The 20,602-nt window shown below is 30.2% G+C and overlaps 1 long non-coding RNA gene across 2 annotated transcripts; it reads right to left on the bottom strand.

Moving 5' to 3' along the window:
- Nucleotides 1-1,465: 1,465 nt before the first annotated feature.
- Nucleotides 1,466-19,708, bottom strand: LOC111033351. Of its 2 annotated transcripts, XR_002604402.1 has the most exons (4): nt 6,872-19,708; nt 6,606-6,761; nt 3,129-3,290; nt 1,466-2,640 (listed from the first exon to the last, which is right to left on the bottom strand). It is a non-coding gene; the product is annotated as an uncharacterized LOC111033351 (long non-coding RNA). The 2 variants fall into 2 exon arrangements; XR_002604401.1 differs by lacking the exon at nt 3,129-3,290.
- Between the last annotated feature and the right edge of the window lie 894 nt (nt 19,709-20,602).

The following is a 20,602-nucleotide window of genomic DNA, read 5'->3' on the forward strand; positions in this document are numbered from 1 at the left end:
AACACGGAACTCTGCGTATAGGCCATTTAGATACACTATTGTCGCGAGTCCATTTTTTTGTCCGGCATCTCACAATATTGTTTTTAGTCTTAACGGTTAAACTATAACTTAATATAAAACTCTAGAAGTGTCGAGACATGAAAAAAATTCAAAATTAGGCTTTGAAATTTACAAAAGTAATAAAAAAGTGGATACTTTAATCGTGAATATAATATTCTCTCTGTTCTCGGCATTAATATGTTATCAAACAATATTATTCTATAATAGTGTGCAGTATTTGCTTAAAAATTGTATGATAATATTATACTACTACACTATAGAGTAATAAATAATGTAATATATACACAGCCGTGTAGGTGGGGTTTTATCGATTCCGCCGTTTTAATATCAATTCCGCCGGCTATCAATTTCGGAGGATATTTGTTTATGTTGATTCGACTGACTGTATTTTTTTAATCAATAGTATGGGTATAAGATACACTTAATTTACCATAATTTTTTTAAATTTAAATTTAAACATTTCAAAAAAAAATTCAAACATTCTCTTAAGTAAAATTTATTAAAATAGTAAAATAATATGTTTTACAATTTATTTAGTTAACGCCAAAAAATCAATAGTAAGACAAATAAAATAAATAACAGTAAATAATAATTAAAATATAATAATAATATTAATTGATTTATTTTTCAGAATAGTGCTTTGATGCCAGTTTTATATACTTAAATCTATCAATTTTTTAATTTAAATAGTCTTCAAAAATTGTTTCTATATATATATTTTTTTTTTTCGTAATTTTTATTTTTACTTATTTTATTATTATCGAGCCCTCTTATTATTATATATTCATGAGTTTGAATTTTTAAATTTAGTACATGCGAAAACAAAAATTCATTAGGATGTACTTTGGTAAATTGAGTATTAAGTTTCGAATGAACGATTCGCAACTGTTTTTAGTTCGTTCGGAAGAATTTGAAGAATTCTGTGATGCCCACATTTTTGAATTCAATTTTGATGTTTCCTCAATAAAATTATCACATATATAATCGCAGAATTTTCTTAACCCTGGGTCGTCGGGAACGACTGACATAAAATCTTCATTAAAGCTTTCACTTTCTTCTTCTGCATTTAATAATAGTCTTTTATATTTTGTTTTTATTAAAATAAATAATTTACAAATATTAACCGGCGTAATCAATAAATAAAAAACTTCGGCGGCTTCAATAGCCGGCGGAATCAACAGATTTTTTACAGGTAAAAAGGTAATTTCGGCGCAATCGATGTACGCCCAGTTAAATAAAACTATATTATCCACATAATAATAATAATAATAATAATAATAAGATATTATATATCCTATTGGAAAATAGAACCGTTTTCCCGGAAAACGTTTTCTGAGTTTTAAGTTATATTAGGTCCTAGAAACGTATGACCTGCGTTCATAAGCTAACAAAATTAAACACGATATAGCAACGTACATACAATGTTTATTAAATGTTTGAATTGTAATAATATTGTACAGTAAACAAACACCTGAGTAACCCTGTTCTTAAGAGTAATAAATCGAAGATCACAGGGGTAGCGGAGTACGAGTTGAAACAAATTGAATTATTGTGATGATCTATAAGGTAGGTTATTATACCTATTCTAAATTAAATTAACAATGTTACTTAAAAATGTAGAGATGACTGATATCTCTACTTCACGATTTGAACTCGACTTTTTAGCTATGCCAATGATTTATATTATCATACTCCACGTCCCTGTGTTCTGTTTATACCTAAGAAAATCCACTGAGTGCGGCATAAATGATACTCGGTAATCTATAAATCATCACAGTTACCTCCTTCGCCATTTAAAATCTGCACTCAGATTTACTTTGAAAATAAAAATAAAAACTGTAATCAAAGGTATAAGGAAGTAAACACGTGTTACACCTTGGCTATTTTCGACGATGAACATATTATAATCCGTTCTTCTCTTTGAATGAAATAGCACTGTCGAAACATCCCTCTATTATTTTCTCAGGATATACCACGGTTATATTTTAATTATTTGGATTTAAGTTACTTATCAGTGGTCATGTCGTTTTTATATTATTTTTAATGGGTACAAATTATTAATTTACACGTTTAATGTATTTACATGTATGTATACATTATACACATATTAGAATATTATACATTTATGAATTAGATTTATTTATAAAAGCTAACATACCCAATGAAAAACGTTGCCAAAAATTAGATATGTTTACAATATTTTTTGTGATAAAATTGACATGCCTTAAGGTCCCCACACACTGCCGCGGTGGTGGTAGCGGTGGCGGTAAAATGAGTCCGGACACAATTCACCGCCACCGCGGCGGCACCGCCAAGACAAAAGAATTTCACCGCCACCGCTGCAGTGTGTGGGGACCTTTAATAATTTGCTTCTATAGATTTGGATTTAACAATGTTTAGAACAATAGTGGTTCTCAGGTTTACATGACAAAATAAATAAATCACAACTTTTTGTTAGTAAAAAAAAATGTCAAGTATATAAGAAAAATACAAAGGAAAAACGTTATTATTGTATAGTTGTTAGAACCGCCGTTTAAGAATCTGATTCATAACGCCGTTGCTCTCGTTTTGCTACTTACCCTGAAATTATATGTGATTAGTATACTATATAATATATTATACATATATTATAATTTATAAATATTAACATCGCATCAATCACCCACGTATACGGCATACGTTCTATAACATATTCGATCCAAAGAGGAATAGGGACGAGAAGTAACAAAATAGTATCTTTGTTCGTAGTAACAATAAATATTATATTGAAATCCTATTCAATTGTATCTACTCATTTCGTAGATAGGCATAAGGTTCCTATATATACAATAATATAAACATATAATAATTACATTTATATTTTATTTTATATAGCTGCAAGTTTATATTATATATTTAAAAAAATACTATCGTTGTAGAGTATCTTTCCACTTATTTTTAATTTGTTTACCCATCGCATTAAGGTCTATTACAATAATGGCATAGTTTTTTAATTACCTTAAAAATACGAGACTGCAGAGGATAAATTAAAAATTTAAATTACCTAAGTTTACATGAATAATACTCACGAAAAATGCGGCGAAACGGTGCTAAAAGCCCAAGTGCGGACAATGCTGATAAGGACAAAATTATTGTTGCGGCAATAACGAAAGTACCCAGACTAGGGAAAAAAGGTTTATAAGCTATATATACGTTATCTAGAAATACCAGTAGCCAGTTGGTTGCAGTACCTATTAACAATAAATAATACCAAGTTGTTAGTAAGTCCGGTTTAGTTCAAAGGTTTTCAAGATTTTTTCCATCGTAATTTTATGGTTATGTGTACTGTACGATAGTATATTGGTGCTTTAAAATGTACCAAATTATTAAATCATTTATTGAATAATATCAACAAAAAAAAAAAAAACACCAATACATTTACGAATAAGACGATCATAAGTTAATATTATTATATAATAGAAAGTAAATAATATATTAATAATTATTATTATTACTTGTACTACCTGTAATTATTTTAGTCACGTTGATGACCTTTATAAGTGCTTTTTGGACAGCAAAATAATATTTTTAAACACAGATTGATCAATTAACATGCTATGTATTGTTTATGCTAGTTGAACTATTATGTTTTTTTTTTAAATTTTATTATTTTCTATTGAGTTATTTATTAATTAAAGTTTAGTAGAGTTATTAATAGTAGATAAGTAAATATAAATCATATTTCAGAGAGATGAGCCGCATTCACTCCGATTGGCTAATAAATTATTTATCACCTTATCCACTTCAAAGAACTATGATGTAAATAATAGGTACAATCCTTAGACACATATTTTGCATATTATTTCGACATTAATATATATACTATGTTCACTACCTAACATTTTGTATGTTACCTATTTGCTATTTATCATAATTGTATTAGTAGTCAACAATGAATTTAATAAACTTAAAATCACACATTATAATATATAACCTTGCTAATACGTCAAGATAAAAGTTACCTATTAACGTATTATTTTTTAAACATAAACGTGGAAGATATTTAACACGTTATTATACAATATTATTTACTTTAGTTATGTCATTTTGCGGTGGCGTCAAAATGTAGGCACAGCATATCATTTTGCACGTTTTTCTCGAATATCGAATACTTCTTGTTTATAAAATTGTGATAAATAATTATTTTTAAGTAGAAAAACAATTGGTATATTATATATGCTATATATTGTGTTGCCCCACGCTCAGTTATAACACTTAAATAAGATGTATAATTTGTTTTTAATAAAATATAATTTTTTATCTAAATAACAATATTGCATTGCATTATATCCTCATATACTACGAATTATTAAGTGAATCAAAATTGAATAAACATAGTTGAAATGAAATGTAGGTTCTATGTACCAGGTACAATTATTGTACATATGTAAGTATTGCATTTTGATTTTCAGCAGAATATTTAATTTCTTTTTCCTTGATCAGTTATAATGTTCCTATCGATTATACATAGATCCAAAAATCAAGATATTATTAAAAGCATTATCTTACATAATACCAAGCAAAAGTGTAGCCGGGGGGGGGGCGCTTAATCAACCCAGCCACCACCAATGACTTTTTTTCCTAATAAATATATTATTTAATATTTAAATTACTCAAATACGAAAACTGTAAAAAACTAAGTATACTTAACCCCCCCTCCCCCATTCCTTCACAATACTGACTATTAGCTTACTGTATCCAATACTATCATTTAGTGTTTTTTGCTGATTCTATTTTTTGCAATTATGTATTCTAATTTCACAATCTAAAATTACCCTTCGACTCGACAGCAGTGGGTGGTTATGTTGAACATGTACTTCACTTGGGCCACATCCCTACTACATTCTCATAAATTTATAATATACAGTGATTGGATGCGGATTTTGTCCATAGCTTCCATTTAATGTAAGTACCTAACACTATCTATATGATACAACGTTGTTCCGAAATTTCCCGATATTACGGTGCACTTATATAATGGTATAGCGCGGTTTTAACTTTTGCATAATATTCAAAAATATTTTTTTTTGGGCGTAAGATAATAATTTTGGTTCGTGTTTTAATATTAATTAAGTTTAATAGGTATTTGTATTCCACGCATTAATTTAATAAGTCAACTATAATATTATATAGGTATATATAGGTATAACTGGTAAATATTTTAGAGATAAAATTATATTTTGACTCTGATGTACATTATAGTGGTTTTATGGTAAAACGAGTGATAGTTTCCGGTTCACCTAATATTAGCACAGAGCAGATTGAAGTAAAAAACAAACAGGTTTTCGTATGCAAATTTGATGAGGGTCAGTATAGTGGGAAAAAAAAATGAAAATGAAAAGTTCGCGTTGGGGTACGCGATTATCATTTTATTTTATTTTTATTTTTTTAGAAAAAATTTAAATTTATATTTGATTCCCAGAGCTAAGTATATTTCGCAACAGAACTGAGGGTTTTTTTTTACAACGGCACACAGGCACAAAGGAAACCCTACGGGGACGTGTGTAAGATGAACGAGCGTACGACTACTACCCCTGGACCGCACACCGTATACGCATTAGCTTTTTTCCTCATTTTGTTTTCACCCCATTTGCACGTATACATAAAAACAAGAGCCAACGAGGGATCTCTTCTCCACCTCTTTCCTTCGCAATCCGACAGGGGTCTTTTCCCGCGGACGTTGCTAAGTCGGTTTTAATTAGGTTTTCTCCTCCGCCGGCGGCGTATCGATCCGACGGGCCGCAAAGACCTTTGCGCGCTTGTCTGCATAGTTACTTCTATATGTATTTATATAATACATAACTGTGTGGTGTGTGTGTGTGTGTGTGTGTGTGTGTGTGTGTGTGTGTGTAAACATATTGAACGTAAAGTATTTTCGTTTATAATAATATTACATAATATTCATAAAAGTACTACAGATGATTCGTATTTCTGAGTTTTCATGCTTAAACTGAGTTTTAAATAATGTTTAAATTTAAATAATGTTTTAGAAGAGTGGCTACATTTAATATTTAAAATTAAAATCATTTTCTTTCATCGATTTCTTTAACACAATATCGTCAGTAATATTGCACTTAATATTATGAGCTTTACACTTTTTATTGTTTTGCGTTTGCTATTTTTAGTTGAAAAAACGATCACAAAAATAAACATCCCCACGATACTGCTTCAGATTTAACAATTGATTATAAATATTTTATGTTTCTCATCAAACCGTCAAATAATATTAACTATTGTGCAATAATTCGTTATAATTTAAGGCCTACATACTATAGGGACGAGCGAAAAAAAAATATTTGAACATTGATTTTTTGAAATTTCGATTATGAAGTATGTACATGGTATACTATTAAGTGTGAGTACCTACTCACTAATGTTCAATATTTATTTATTTTTTTAAATTTTATATTCAAACATATATGACTTGACTATACATTTTTAATTCAAAAAATTACGAAATGTATAATGGATATAATATGTGTTATAGTTGAATTGAATAATATTACCGATTGATTCAAAATATCATAATGTTTACACCTACATATCTTCAAGTGTATAGGTGCTGACTGCTGACGTGCTGCAGTAAATCCTGATTGATCGAAACATGTCTATGTAGTACTTTATTCACAAGTTCCGTCTTCTTTTATCCTTTTCATATTAAGCTGTTCAATAGAAAAAATTCAAAATTAAATTATATAGGTAAACTAGGTTATGATTGTAAATTGTTAAACGTTTAGTAAATTTAATGAAAATATTTATAAATAGTATGTACCTGCATGTAGCTACAATAAATAGGAATATAAAGCTTATATATTCATTCAAACTGAAGTTTTCAAACTGGTTAAGCAATACTTGGCGATATTAATATATGAAATATAAAAGCAGTTCTTTTCTTCTGAAATTGTACTCACACAAAATAGCATATTATAACGGTAGGTATTAGCAGTTTAAGTAGAAATTACATTAAACAAAAATAGTTCATTTCTATTATAGTTACAGCTTAAAAAATATGATATGTACCAAATAAACTCACGCATTCATGTCATAATAATATTATTAGTTTTAATATGACGAATAACTATTATGTACTATAATTTATAATAATGAATTAGGAATAACATAAAGCAACAAGTATTAGAATTAATACTTTACGATCATAGTTTTAATTTTTCTGTCTACTTTCACTTCATTACAAGCATATTGTTTGAACATAAACTACATAATGTGAATGTTCTGATATCGATTATTCGACGTCCCCGGCGAAGAAGGAAGCAACTCAATTTTATAATTTTTTTTTTTCAGTTTGTTGTTACTGTTTTCTTGGACTTCCAACGAAAATGGCAGTAACTCAATCTTTTTGTTTATAACGTCTTTGGTTAATTATTTATGCCACAATCAGTTTTCCTGGACATCCAGATAAACAGTAATACCAGATTGAAAAAAAAAAATCGGAAAATTGAATTGCTTCCCTCTTTGTTGTGGACGTCGATATTATTATGCATGTGTTTTATAATGAACTTAATAAGCTTTACTACGCTATCATTCGAGGAATGACAATCAGCAATGTATTTATAAGAAAAGAAAAAGATTAACAATCTGGTCGACGAATTTCAGACATGTTTGATTTTATAGGAAGATTGACAATCACAGTTGCAAGTGTATGTCCGGTTATAGAATTTGTAAGTATTTTAAATAGCAAGTTAATTAAGTAAACCATTTACCTATTCGAAAAAAAAGGTAGGGAATTAGTGACTAACTAAATTATTTCTCTACTGACTAGGTATAATGGTGTAAACTAAAAGCAAAAATGGTGTACAAATATTTTGTTTTGCTCTAATTGTGTATCTATTGTAGCGTTGTGCATCTGTTGTGTAGCTGGTGTGTTAACTTTAAGCCTTTTATTTTATAGAAGTCTTGTGAGTATACAATATATGGTGCTTGAGCCTTGAGAAAATAATTACTTTTTTGCAGTGCACAAACGGCGAAGTACCTATACAAAGTTATTAGAGTATAGCTTTAAATAAATCTTATATACAAATATATTTACCATAATTTTCCCTAGTATTGTAATACATAGCAACTAATAGGTAATTTTTAAATAAAAGTAATTATAAAAACAAATACACTATATTTCATATTTACGTTTAGTTATTACTGTCAAAAATCTAAAAATTAACAAAGCAAAAAAATAGAATGAATTGTACATTTATCATGAATATGAAACTATATGAGCACCCATAACTAAAGTTATAAGTATATTTTGTATTTTGAAACCTATAGTTATGCGGTTCAGCGAGTAACCGGGTTTATATACTCATTATATTTGACTATATAACTAATTGTACTAATGATTTTAGCGAAATTCGTTAAATCTTAATTATTTAAACAAAAAGAATGGGTTTAAAATGTTAATAAGTTATTTTGTACACAAGAAGTCCATATTTAAAAACCTTCATTACTAAAAAGTTGGCATTTATATTATTTTTAAAAATATCTGCATTAGTACCTATCGATATTTTAGATGAAAAAATGAACCTAATCAAAAGTTTAGAAATCGTTGAATAGAATTTCGGGAACCGATTAAAATTTAAATTCGATTGACGCATTTGTTCGGTTTGTAAGCTTTAAGTTAATAAATGTTTTACATTATGTTAAATGTGTTTAACTTAATCTTCACTTTAACAGAAAACAATTTTGCTCTTAAGACTGTTCGTATAAAGTATAAATAATAATATGTATTTTAATATTATAAACAAAAAAAAGGATCACTACATTTTTGTTTATAATATAAATTGACCGCGAAAACGGTTTTGAAGGGTATTATACTTGTAATATAGTCAGACGGGTTAATCGACAATCGTATATATTGTTATAATATCGTCTATCATGACTTCCGCATTTTGACTTCACTATATCGGTACCAAATAGTGTGACTCAGTGATTAGAGTACGATGTATCATTCACCTTACAGATAATCTTATATGTACAGTTTATTTTATTATTTTAATAAGCTATTAAGTATATTACATATGACCTTTGGTCATAAGATCTATAGAGCTTGAGATTTACCGGAATTATTACGTATTTCGACGATATTTTTGGTCTGCCACGTATCGTGCATCGTTGTGCGTTGGGGGTTATTCGTTCGACAGGTTGTTATTATTTTATACATAATATAAACATTATATATTATGTAAACACGCTATTGATATAGTTGTAGGGCACTATATAACAAATGGGAAACCGGACACTTGAGAACGCCATGTCTATCCTAGACAAGTTAATAGTAATTATTATATGGATAGTATTCAAAACGTATGCTAACCACGAGGGCTTAATATTATATATATTATACACATTGACGGTACACCTACTTCCTATGTTCTAAAGTAAATAATGTAAAGCAACGTTTGTAGCTAACAGCGATGTGTATTATTATTTGAAGGGTCGATGCTTCTATGTTTGTGTTGTGTACCGTCCTATTAGAATTAGATGAATACAATTTACCTACTATTATAATAGTATTGTGTAAATGTATAATATAGTAATATTCATGTGAATTTTGACATAGGTTCTAAATGGGAATAATATGACGATATCCTATTACATAAAACCGTATATAATAAATGATTATACATAGACACCTACGACCTACTTGATGGAATTTCATAACATTTTTTTTAAGGAGTTTAATAGGTAATATAATATACCAATGAACTCAAATTTTTATATAAGATCGAAAATAGAAAACATACGTCTAAAATAATAATAATTATTATGTCTGAAAATAGTTATTCGTGTGCAGAAGCGCAGTATAACCAATTTAGTTTTTGAACGAAATGAATTTAGTTAATAAAATCAAAGTAATATACATTTTTTTTTTTAATTGTATTTTGTTTAAATTTTACAGATAACAATACGTATACGTGAACAGACTACTTTGTACACTCGTCACGATTATGGTGGTTTATGCATAATAATTAACAGAAAATTAAAACTACAGTGGACGTATAAATAAGGTAAAACCAAAATGTATATTTAAAACAGTGGCAGTGTTAAAATTGTGTTCACGTTAGGACGGCAATACGAAAAAACAAGTTAAAAACAAAAGCAAGAAAAGAAAATAATATTAATATCTACCAGCGATGGTAAAGATAATGTGTTTAAAATGTTCATGAATCTTGAATGGCAATTCTCGATACATTACCGCATGATCATTATTATTAGTTTGCTCCTTCGGACATCGTCCACGGTATTATAATATTGGCGTCATTTTCAGGGAATCGTTGTATCAAAATAAGGGCTTATATCTTGTTAATAACAAAAACGAAAATACAATATATGTGATGTGCTGGTATTGCAATAGCAGGGAAAAACATCCCCTGCAATCCCGGTCCTATTATATTCACGATTATATTTGGCATCGCCTCTATTTTAGAATATTATATTCGAGTGCTATTTTGTTGTAATATAATAAAAAAATAGTGTTTGAGCATTAAAATATTAGGTACATACTATTATGTTTGAGATTAAGACGTTCCTTACTACGCGTTTACGTTTTGTATAACAATTATATTTAATGGAGTTGCTAGTGTTAATACATGTAACATGTTCTTTATTCGCAAATATTGATGTGGCTATAATATATCTATACATTATATCAAGTAACAACTATAGATCATAGGTATTTAAAATACATATTTAAATCACGAAAATGGCCGGACTTGTGTACGTACGTGAGTATTTAGCTTAGTATTACCCCCCGCGGTATAACGCGAAAAGGATTATTGTAAACTATGCATAATATTATTAAACCTATGGTTGGTAAACAAAAATATTTACATTTTTTTAAAATCTAAATCGATGAAGTGAAGTGGATCATTGATGTTCCAAATCATAGTTTCAAGTTAAACTCTTGGAATATTTACTTCAATTTACCTCGTAAATTTTACATGACAATGTGCGTAATAGGTATTAGCTATAGCCTAATTAATGTTCATCAAATGTAATTTTATTTAATGGTCGAACGTAGTATTATCTGTAAACAGAAAAACAAGTGTCGATAGAATTTTATGTTTGAATTTTGATTAGGTGTTTTATTGGTGTTCAGAACAGTATGTATCTATTACCTATACCTAGAAGCCTTACAAATATACATTATATATAGTCCCCAACTATTGAGCTACACATATATATATATATATTAGGTATGATAATAATAAACAAAACAAACTTTTTGTAGTTAGTTCTCTAGTTAAAGCGTATTAAGCATTTAAGCTACAAAATAACATAACATCAGTGCATTATAGGTTTCACTGAAATATAAAATTGTGTACGACAACTTGGTGAACAGTTGATTTTGACACACTGTCGCATTGTCCCGCAACTGCACATACACCACCTAGTCAACGACCTTTTGTCGTCGTGTGTATTATATACATACACGTGTGTGTGTTTTTTTAACATTGGTTTTTCGCCAGTTGTTGCGCATAAAACATTAATTATTTTCTTAATTACAAAGGACACGAGTTTTGCATGCTCTGCTTTTTCCCCGACTCGCAAGCCGAGCTTTTTGCCTGCAAACCCTTTTGTCCGGTTCTTTAATAGGATTCTATCCCTCGTTCTCCATATATATATATATATAAATTATATATATATATATATATACACACACACACACACGCGCAGACATATGAATGCGCTTATGTTTATGTATATACTGTAAATATACACACAGGCTTACCTATACATACATAGCCTATACAGTATACATACGTGAAGGATGAAACAAAACGCACATAGGTTTTCAGCAATGAACACAATTTACATCTGTACACACGCGCGCACTTTGGTCTGCAGACGGAAACAGACCATTAAAACTCTTATCCTTGTATACTTGTGTGGGACCCTGGCAGTGGATAATGGCGTTAAAATCCATATGCATTTTCCACGCAGTGTGATAAAGAATTCGAAAAAAAATATCACACGTTTCGCCATAATAGTATGTGACAAACTTTTAAAAGTTTAAATATATTTTAAATCATACGAATTCCTGCAACTTCATGTTATTTAGTATTTTCTAACATAACTGCATTAGAAAGACAAAATGATAGGAACGCACAATTGTCAATTAATGAGTCAAAAATCATTAAAAAATCAGGTACCTTTATGTGTTTGGCTCTACAATATAACCTTTATATCTCCTCAAAATTGAAAATTATTTTTATAATATTTAAATCATAGTAATTCTACCTCCTAATAAACATATGTATATATAAATAGATATATTTTTAGTCCTGCGAAGCAATCAACACTGACATTAGTTATGTGACATGAACTTTATGTTTTTTTGCTTATCCTTTTTTATTGTGTCATATCATGGTTTTTTTAAAATATTTGTAAAAATAGGTTTAATTTACACTACACATATTATTATTATGTACTAGGATAAATAGCAAACGGTGCAATTATTTATCTAACTAGTTTCATCATCACAAAGAAAATGCGATGATGTGTATAGATGACATATATTCAGACTATTTTAACTTATTTCAACTTATTATCTTAAAAAATATTTATTTTTTACATATATTATAATTTATGAGTCATTACAGAATAAATAGTTTCGGAATAAAGAAGATAGTATGTAATATTTTGCATTATGTTTTATAGTTATAATTTGTCTAGTTTTTATTTTACTTTTTTGAATGTTAGTTCTTGGTTGCACGAATAAATACATTTTGAATTTCATACGTCGAAACCGAATACTAGAAATTCTATGCATAAAAATTTCATTTAAAACGAGCACAAAAACATTAAAGTTGATCAAAAATGGTAAAAAGTATAATTTTTCCAAAAACCTGTGTTATGAATTCAGAATAGTAGGTAAAAAAAAAATTATTCTAAGTATTTAAAATCGCATCGAAGCAAAGAGTATTTTATGCAGTTAAAACAATCACGTTGCAGTATATGAGCATAATATATATAATAGGCATGAGTACCTATATATTGCTTGCGATAGGGGTGGATTCGTACAACGGCCGGTAATAACATTTGCCTAGAAAAATGATGCTATGTTTCGCAAACATTGTGCAGAGCGCGAGACTCGCGTATACATAAATATTATGTACACCTCCCACACCACACACACACAGACTCAAAGTGATTAGCGCTATCGTCACGTCATATTATACGACACGATAGGATATGTATATAGTAATAATAATAATAATAATAATAATAATAATAATAATAATAATAATAATAATATACGTAATACGCACCACCTATATAATACACACACACACACACACAGTAACCTGCAGCGACGATAATTAAGGGATTGTATTCCAGCGATGTACACCTACGTGTGCGTATACCTATGCGTATACCTATATATATATTATGTATATGTATTATATACCTATATATAATACTGTTTACACGCGGTCAATGCATATCATATTAATGGTCGTCGTACTTATATACATGTGTACGCGTGTGTACATAATATAATCGCACGGCTATTTTATTCGTTTCAAGTGTTTCGGGGGCATTCATTAGAACACAAACTTCCGGGTACAGCGCATAAATAAAAGAAGAAAAAAAAAAGAGAGCGGAGAAATTTTCAAACAGAAAAAATAAAAATAAAAAACGTCAAGAGAGTAAAACGCCAAAGGTGCGCGGGGTGTGCGCACACATCTCGGGGGCCTGCACACACGCACACGGGTTCGGTGGCACAATAGGAGAGTTTTCTGATTACTGCATTATGAAAAAGTGTATATACATGTGTGTGTGTGCGTGTGTGTGTGTGCGTGTGTGTGTGTGTAGCGGCGGCGGCGGCGGCGGCAAGTGTTTAGCAATGCGTGTACATGAATAATCCCACGCGGCGACGCTATTATATATATTATAAATATTATAATATAGCGGTGGCGGCGCGATAATATAATAATATTGTGTGCTGTGTGAAAATTGCGTGAGCACCGGACCGATGACCGTTGCCCAGGTTCTTCTTATGGCTCTGTACGTATATAATATTCGAAATAATTAGAATTGTAAATTACATAATCCCCGGGCCAACACCACTGTCGGCGGCGCCGTTCTCTCCTCCGCGTGCCCGTCAATCCTTTGCATACCTATATGTATGTGTGTGTGTGTGTGTGTGTGTGTGTTTATACGCATGTGTATATGTACACATATATTTATAACGTCGTCCTCCGGGCCTACCGCTCGAAAAGGGTACCTATACGGTGTGTCGAGTGTGTATTGTACCCACACGCACACTGCAATATATATAGCCGGTATACCTACATAATATTATGTGTGCATACAGCGTGCGTTCCCTACGTCATAAAATATTATTATAATATTATACAGGACGCGGGGACGACGACGACGACGACGACGGTGACGGTGACGACGACGACGACGACGACGACGGAGAGAAAGATAGATAGCGGGGGCGCGGCGGAGGACGGCGAGCGAGGGGCGGACGAGGCGAGCTCTCCTGTCGACCCGCCCGCGGCCCCAGAAACGGGGCTGCAGGTACAAAGCGGTTTTTGCAAAGGCGGCCGAATAAATTATGGCCCTGCGTGTGTCCGTGTGCGAGTTCTCGTATATACATACACACCCGAGGGTTTTCTCTCCCCCTATTATGTGCACACACGCATGTATAATATATGTGTGTGCGCGTAATATAATATCGTATCTTGTACATAAAAGCACGTGATGTAGCGTACTTTTCGCCTTAACGTTCGTGTACAATATATATATATATATATATGTATGTATAGGTAGGTGGTACGCGTATACGCCACTCGCTGCAAAGTGTGCGCGTATATTTAGTTTTAGTATACCTTTGCCAAGTATAATCGCCCCGTAAATTTTGTTTGGTTGGTGTTGTACAATACGCCTTGCTAATCCTGTTTGTGTTATAAAAGTAACTGTCGACCGATAACCGACGAGCTCAATATAGGTGTATCGCATAGGTGTACGATAACTGGATGACTTTCGACCACGACTATCGTCGATTACTTACAATTAAAATCGCAAGCATCGTGGTCATCATCAAAATACGCTCAACAAACCAGTATTAACCACCCTGCACCCTTCCCTTATATTATATTGATGGTGCACTGGACCGAAAATGTTACACTCAAATCTGCACCTCTGTGCGTTAGTGTGTTTACGCATACTACACAGTTATATACAATGTACTCGTTAAACCGATACCCGGAAGGCTCGATGTTGTTCTAAAAATAATCTCTACGAGGATTTATTATTAGTGATGCAGAACAGAAAAATCCTTATTTTAACTTCTATAACAATTTACTTACTACTAATAATTAAAATATTTTTAAACTTCGTCCTCAATTTTATGATTTAAATGAACACAAATGAGTTTCGCATTAGATTTGTAGGTATACGTTCTTGCTCCAATTCATTATTTGTGAAGCATGTTTTTAACCGTAAAGGTATTTAATGATTTATGTTGACGACACTAAAAATAAATTGTATAATATTACGTAGGATCTACGAGCCATCTGATCACTGTAGCTTATTTGGCTGATGATTTCGACCAGTAACGAATTTTTTCACCACTGTCCATCACTCATCGACTCGACTTTATAAATATTCGACTAAAAATGCGTTATTGGTATATAAGTTATATAAGTTGTACGTCAAATTGTATAGATTTATTATTTCTGATATTGTTATTATTTTTTTCCCTTTATAAAATGATTTTTTATGTAACTGTTTAGTGTATAGAATACTTATAAAACTATACCTATAAAACTGTTGAGTATGTGACTCCGGAAGTAGATAGGATGCTTTTAAAATAAGTTTTATCGATACGCATATTTTATAAAAAAAAATACTACAATAATGCTTCTACAATGCTTCTGCTGCAAAAAATTAAAGCCAAAATATTGTGTTGCTTGTGCATCTAACTAATAAAAAAAATATTAGTTTTGAATACAAGTAACAAAAACTAAATTATAAATAATTAATTATAATTATCACTGAATTATTTTATATCATGCAAAACAACAATGATATTTTTAAACGCTTGATTCGCTTTAAGATGCACATTTTTTTGTATCAAAATATATCATTAAATTAAACAAACTCAACTAATGTTCACTACACTGTATTATTCGTGTATTATAGGATTACTATAAAGCGGGAGCAATGAATCCCTGATGATTAACCACAAGTAAGCTTTGAGTGCATGTAAAATATATCCTAACTTAATTTAAAAAAAAAAAAATTATCCAAGAAGAAAAATGTAAAAATTCAAATTTGAATTGTTACTGGCTATTATATATTATTTACAGTATCTTATGCTTTTCATTGACTACTCGAAATAATTTTCGTATTCTGCTGCAATTATATTATAATAATTTTAGTTGATATATTAACAGTTTTTAAACCTTCGATATAAAATTCATGTTTGAAATTAGTGTTTTGTAACTAGTATAATGTGTTTTGCTCTAAAATCTTCAATTTTACTGCCACTGTGTGACTTATTTATTATTATACTCTCTATAATATTAACGTAACGTATTATTCAATAATAATAAATTAATTAATAAGAACCATATAATTACCTACATACATTTCGTAAAAAGCAAATTTGAGTTTAATGCGTTACTATATATAATATTGACAATCAAGCTGGTAAATACGTGTAGCTAACATGCTACAAAGCATTATTTGTGGATCAATTTTAGGCTGTGAATACAATCAAAGCCTTGCGAATGCGGTTTGGACGTTTAAATTGCAAACGTAGAATTTAGTAAGGCGCGATTCAAATGAAATAACACTCGATCTGATAACAAATCGAATCCTCCATAGCCAAATCAATTACGTACGCCTCTAAACATTTATACTCAAACCAACACTTCGATTAAGCCGTAACGATGTGCAATTAATCTGTTCATATTCGTTTACTGTGTATGGCTTGCATCTATTTGCATGGTTCTATAAACATAATGAGATACAATGCTAATACATACGATTAATAAATCTATATTATGTTTTGATCAAATGTCAGTGGAATAAGAAAACAGAAATTTGTCCTGACTACCTATAACTATACAGTTATCTAAAAGTTTGAACAAAAATTAAAAGCAATGAATGACGTTTTCTATAAGAAATGTACACTCGTATTATAATAATATTTCAGTTTTTATATACTAATATAAACTCGCATAAATCGTAAACTAAATATCTAACTATATAGCAAGGTATGACATTAAGCTTTGATCAAGTGAATTGGTTGGTGTTTTAATAACAAAATAAAATAATAAGAATATAGTGTTGAAACATTGACTATACTGAGTGTGTTAACTTTTAAAAGCTTTCACAAATTATATAACTATTAATACTATAGTAATAAGTCTTTTGCGAAATGTTGAGCAGAGCATAAAAACAATTCATTTATACATTTTTTAAATATGTAAAAACAATTAAATATTAAATGTTCTATGATTTGCAAGTTTTCAGAAACGAAATTTGACATTTAACTTAGATTTATTTTACCAGTTTGTTCAACAGGCCAACCTCTGAGATTAATGAGTGTATCAAACATTTTGGAATTATTAAACTTAAGAGTTAAGTTCCGTTCAGTAGTAGTTGGTATTCATATTTAATTACAGTTTAATTGTAATGTTATATTTGCGTCTCGATATAACTCACTTTAAAATATATGATAGACTAAAATATAAAGAGTAGACTTAACATTCAGTACAGTATGGGTATATTGGTATTACCCTGCAGTTGAATAAATATATTATACTAGTATAGTAGTATAGCTACGTATAAACTATTCAATGTTAAATTACTGAAACTTTAATTAGTGAACTTCATAATTAATAGCAGTTATGTATTTATTATTTATACCTATATTAGTATTTACGTATACACTATTAATGAATAATATTAATTACAATACCTTGCGACATTCTAAATAAAGCATACGAAAACTATATACTATATTATGTATTGTAAGTATACAAACACGTACTTATTTGTATTTTTTTTAAAAATAATTTACAGTCTTTTGTTAAACTTACAATACATATGTCATATGAGTATACCTAAAGTCTTTAATCTACATGTAACACGTTTCTAGATGCATTTCAGAATTAAGCAACGAGTCATTAACAATCATGATCTCAAAAAATCAAAACAATATGAAAAGCAGCGATAAATTTAAATTGATATACCTGCGAATTGTTATAGGTGTTATCATAAAAGAATAATATTTTTTACGTTGTCGAATAATAAATGTCTATCCGTAGTATATTGAACTATTGAAATTATCTATCTTCACGCAACTAAACCATTGTGTTATGAACACTAAAATAAACACTAAAAAAACTAAAAAACAACTAAAATATAAGTTTTTTCAATCGTACATACAACAAGCGTAATAGTTAAAAACCGAAAATCGGGGGGAAAAGCCGTATTCTAAAAGAAATTTCATCGGTTCAACATAACATTACGAAGAATATACTACATGGTGGTGTAAATACTATTATATAATATGTGTTTTAAAGGCGTATCGTAGTGTACATTTTAAACAAGATTTTATGCACGAAATATTGCTAGATATAATATACACTATATTTTGGTGATCATTTTTAGTAATACAGTCTATTTAATCGTCTTAATAGATTATTATGACTCAAAGAAAAAAAGAACTGTGATAAGCAGCTATAAAATAAATTAATATATCTACATAATATTGTCATATAGTAATATTGTTACTTATATCATTCAAAGTTAATTTTCTACGTGGTGCCTATAATAATTAAATGTCTATTCGCATTGAACTATATCGATAAAGCTTCTTCGCATCACAACTATATAGGGCATCATTGCGCTAGGTAGGTATGTACCGCACACACTATAAAATACACGCTAAAAAACTAAAACATCGTAATTGTTATTTTTAAATCGTATGACAATATATAGTATACATTATACAACGTGCGTAATGCTTAAAAAAACCTATTTTTCTTTGCAATTAGGAAAATATAGCCGGTTTCTGTGAAAGTCGTTTCATCAAATTTTAAAGGATTTTATACTATATGGCGGTGCAGTGTACCTTTATATGCATGATAGCTGTATACAACCATAATAATGTGAAATATGCGATTTAAAGATCTCTGTGCACGTTTGCACTCGTTTCGAAATAACTAGTGCAGCGTCAGTCTGTCCCTCCGGCCCGTGGAGTATGAAATTCGAAGGGTCGGCCAAAATGGTTTCAAGAATGCTGTATATGTATACATATATTATAATATGTACGATATTATCGTATGAACACGCGGGTTCTTTTTTTTTACTTCCCCCATGGCAGCGGCGGTCGCCACCGCCGCCGCCGACACTCGCGCGCGTCTGGGTCGATACCGAGTGAAAATCCATAAAACGGCGGAGCTCCGGACCGCACGTCGGCCAATCTTGTCACTCCGTTCAACCCCCACCCTCCACACCCTTTCGTCGTGGTTGTTTTTTTTCCCGTATTCGCCGTCCGTCCGCCGTGTATAAAACGCCGACCAAAAAGAGAATAGTAAAATAATATTCAAAATACGAAATCGTGCAACATTACCGTGTACTCCAACAGGGCACGCCACCGTAATATCATTGTGCAAAAAATATGAATATGGCGAGCAGTCGATATTTTTCGCCATCGTTTTTCATCGTTTTGAATCTGAAACAGAAGTGTCGTTGTTTTGTCAGAGTTATAGCAGGTACCTATGTACCGGGTTGGGAATATAGATAACCCAACATATTTTATATTTAGATAAAGACATGGTAAATATAGTATATATTAATGTGATATATAAATGCGAAAAAAATATATGTATACTGTATAGGCATCGAAACGACGATTTTTATAACTTACAACTTATAATATAATACGTGGGCGCGGTACCTATGTATATGGATATGCATAGTGCGAATGGTACGACTATTATTATTATAATATGTTATAGTTCATACTTTGGTTAAAAAATAAACTATGGGTAATAGGTCAATCATACTTAATAGTCTATAAGACTGTATATATTTATGTTGTTTGAACACTTAGTTTATTGAATTGATTGTAAATGTTCAAGTCGAAGATAATACAAAGAACAGAATAATAATGGAGCTGTAACCTGATATTGTGCAGTATACCGCTATGGCAATAATTTAGAATTTAGACCATAGATCATAGTCTGTAGGTATACATAATATAAATACATTTATATCATATTATTATTTTTATAACTATACCTACCAAATATCTTATATGGAATTGTGCATCAAGCATACCTCACTTGTAATATAGAAACTACAGTCATCACTCCCATGTGCGCCAAGTCGATATTATAATTTATACTGTTACAGTGCGTGTTTTCAATTTTAATTTAAAAATTAAATAGATATGGAGAGTTTTAAAACGATTTCACTGTGACAATAGAAATATTTTTCTAAAATTTGATATCCACAT

This window comes from Myzus persicae, unplaced genomic scaffold (genome assembly GCF_001856785.1).
Source record: "Myzus persicae strain clone G006 unplaced genomic scaffold, MPER_G0061.0, whole genome shotgun sequence".
Taxonomy (NCBI): Eukaryota; Metazoa; Arthropoda; class Insecta; order Hemiptera; family Aphididae; genus Myzus; species Myzus persicae.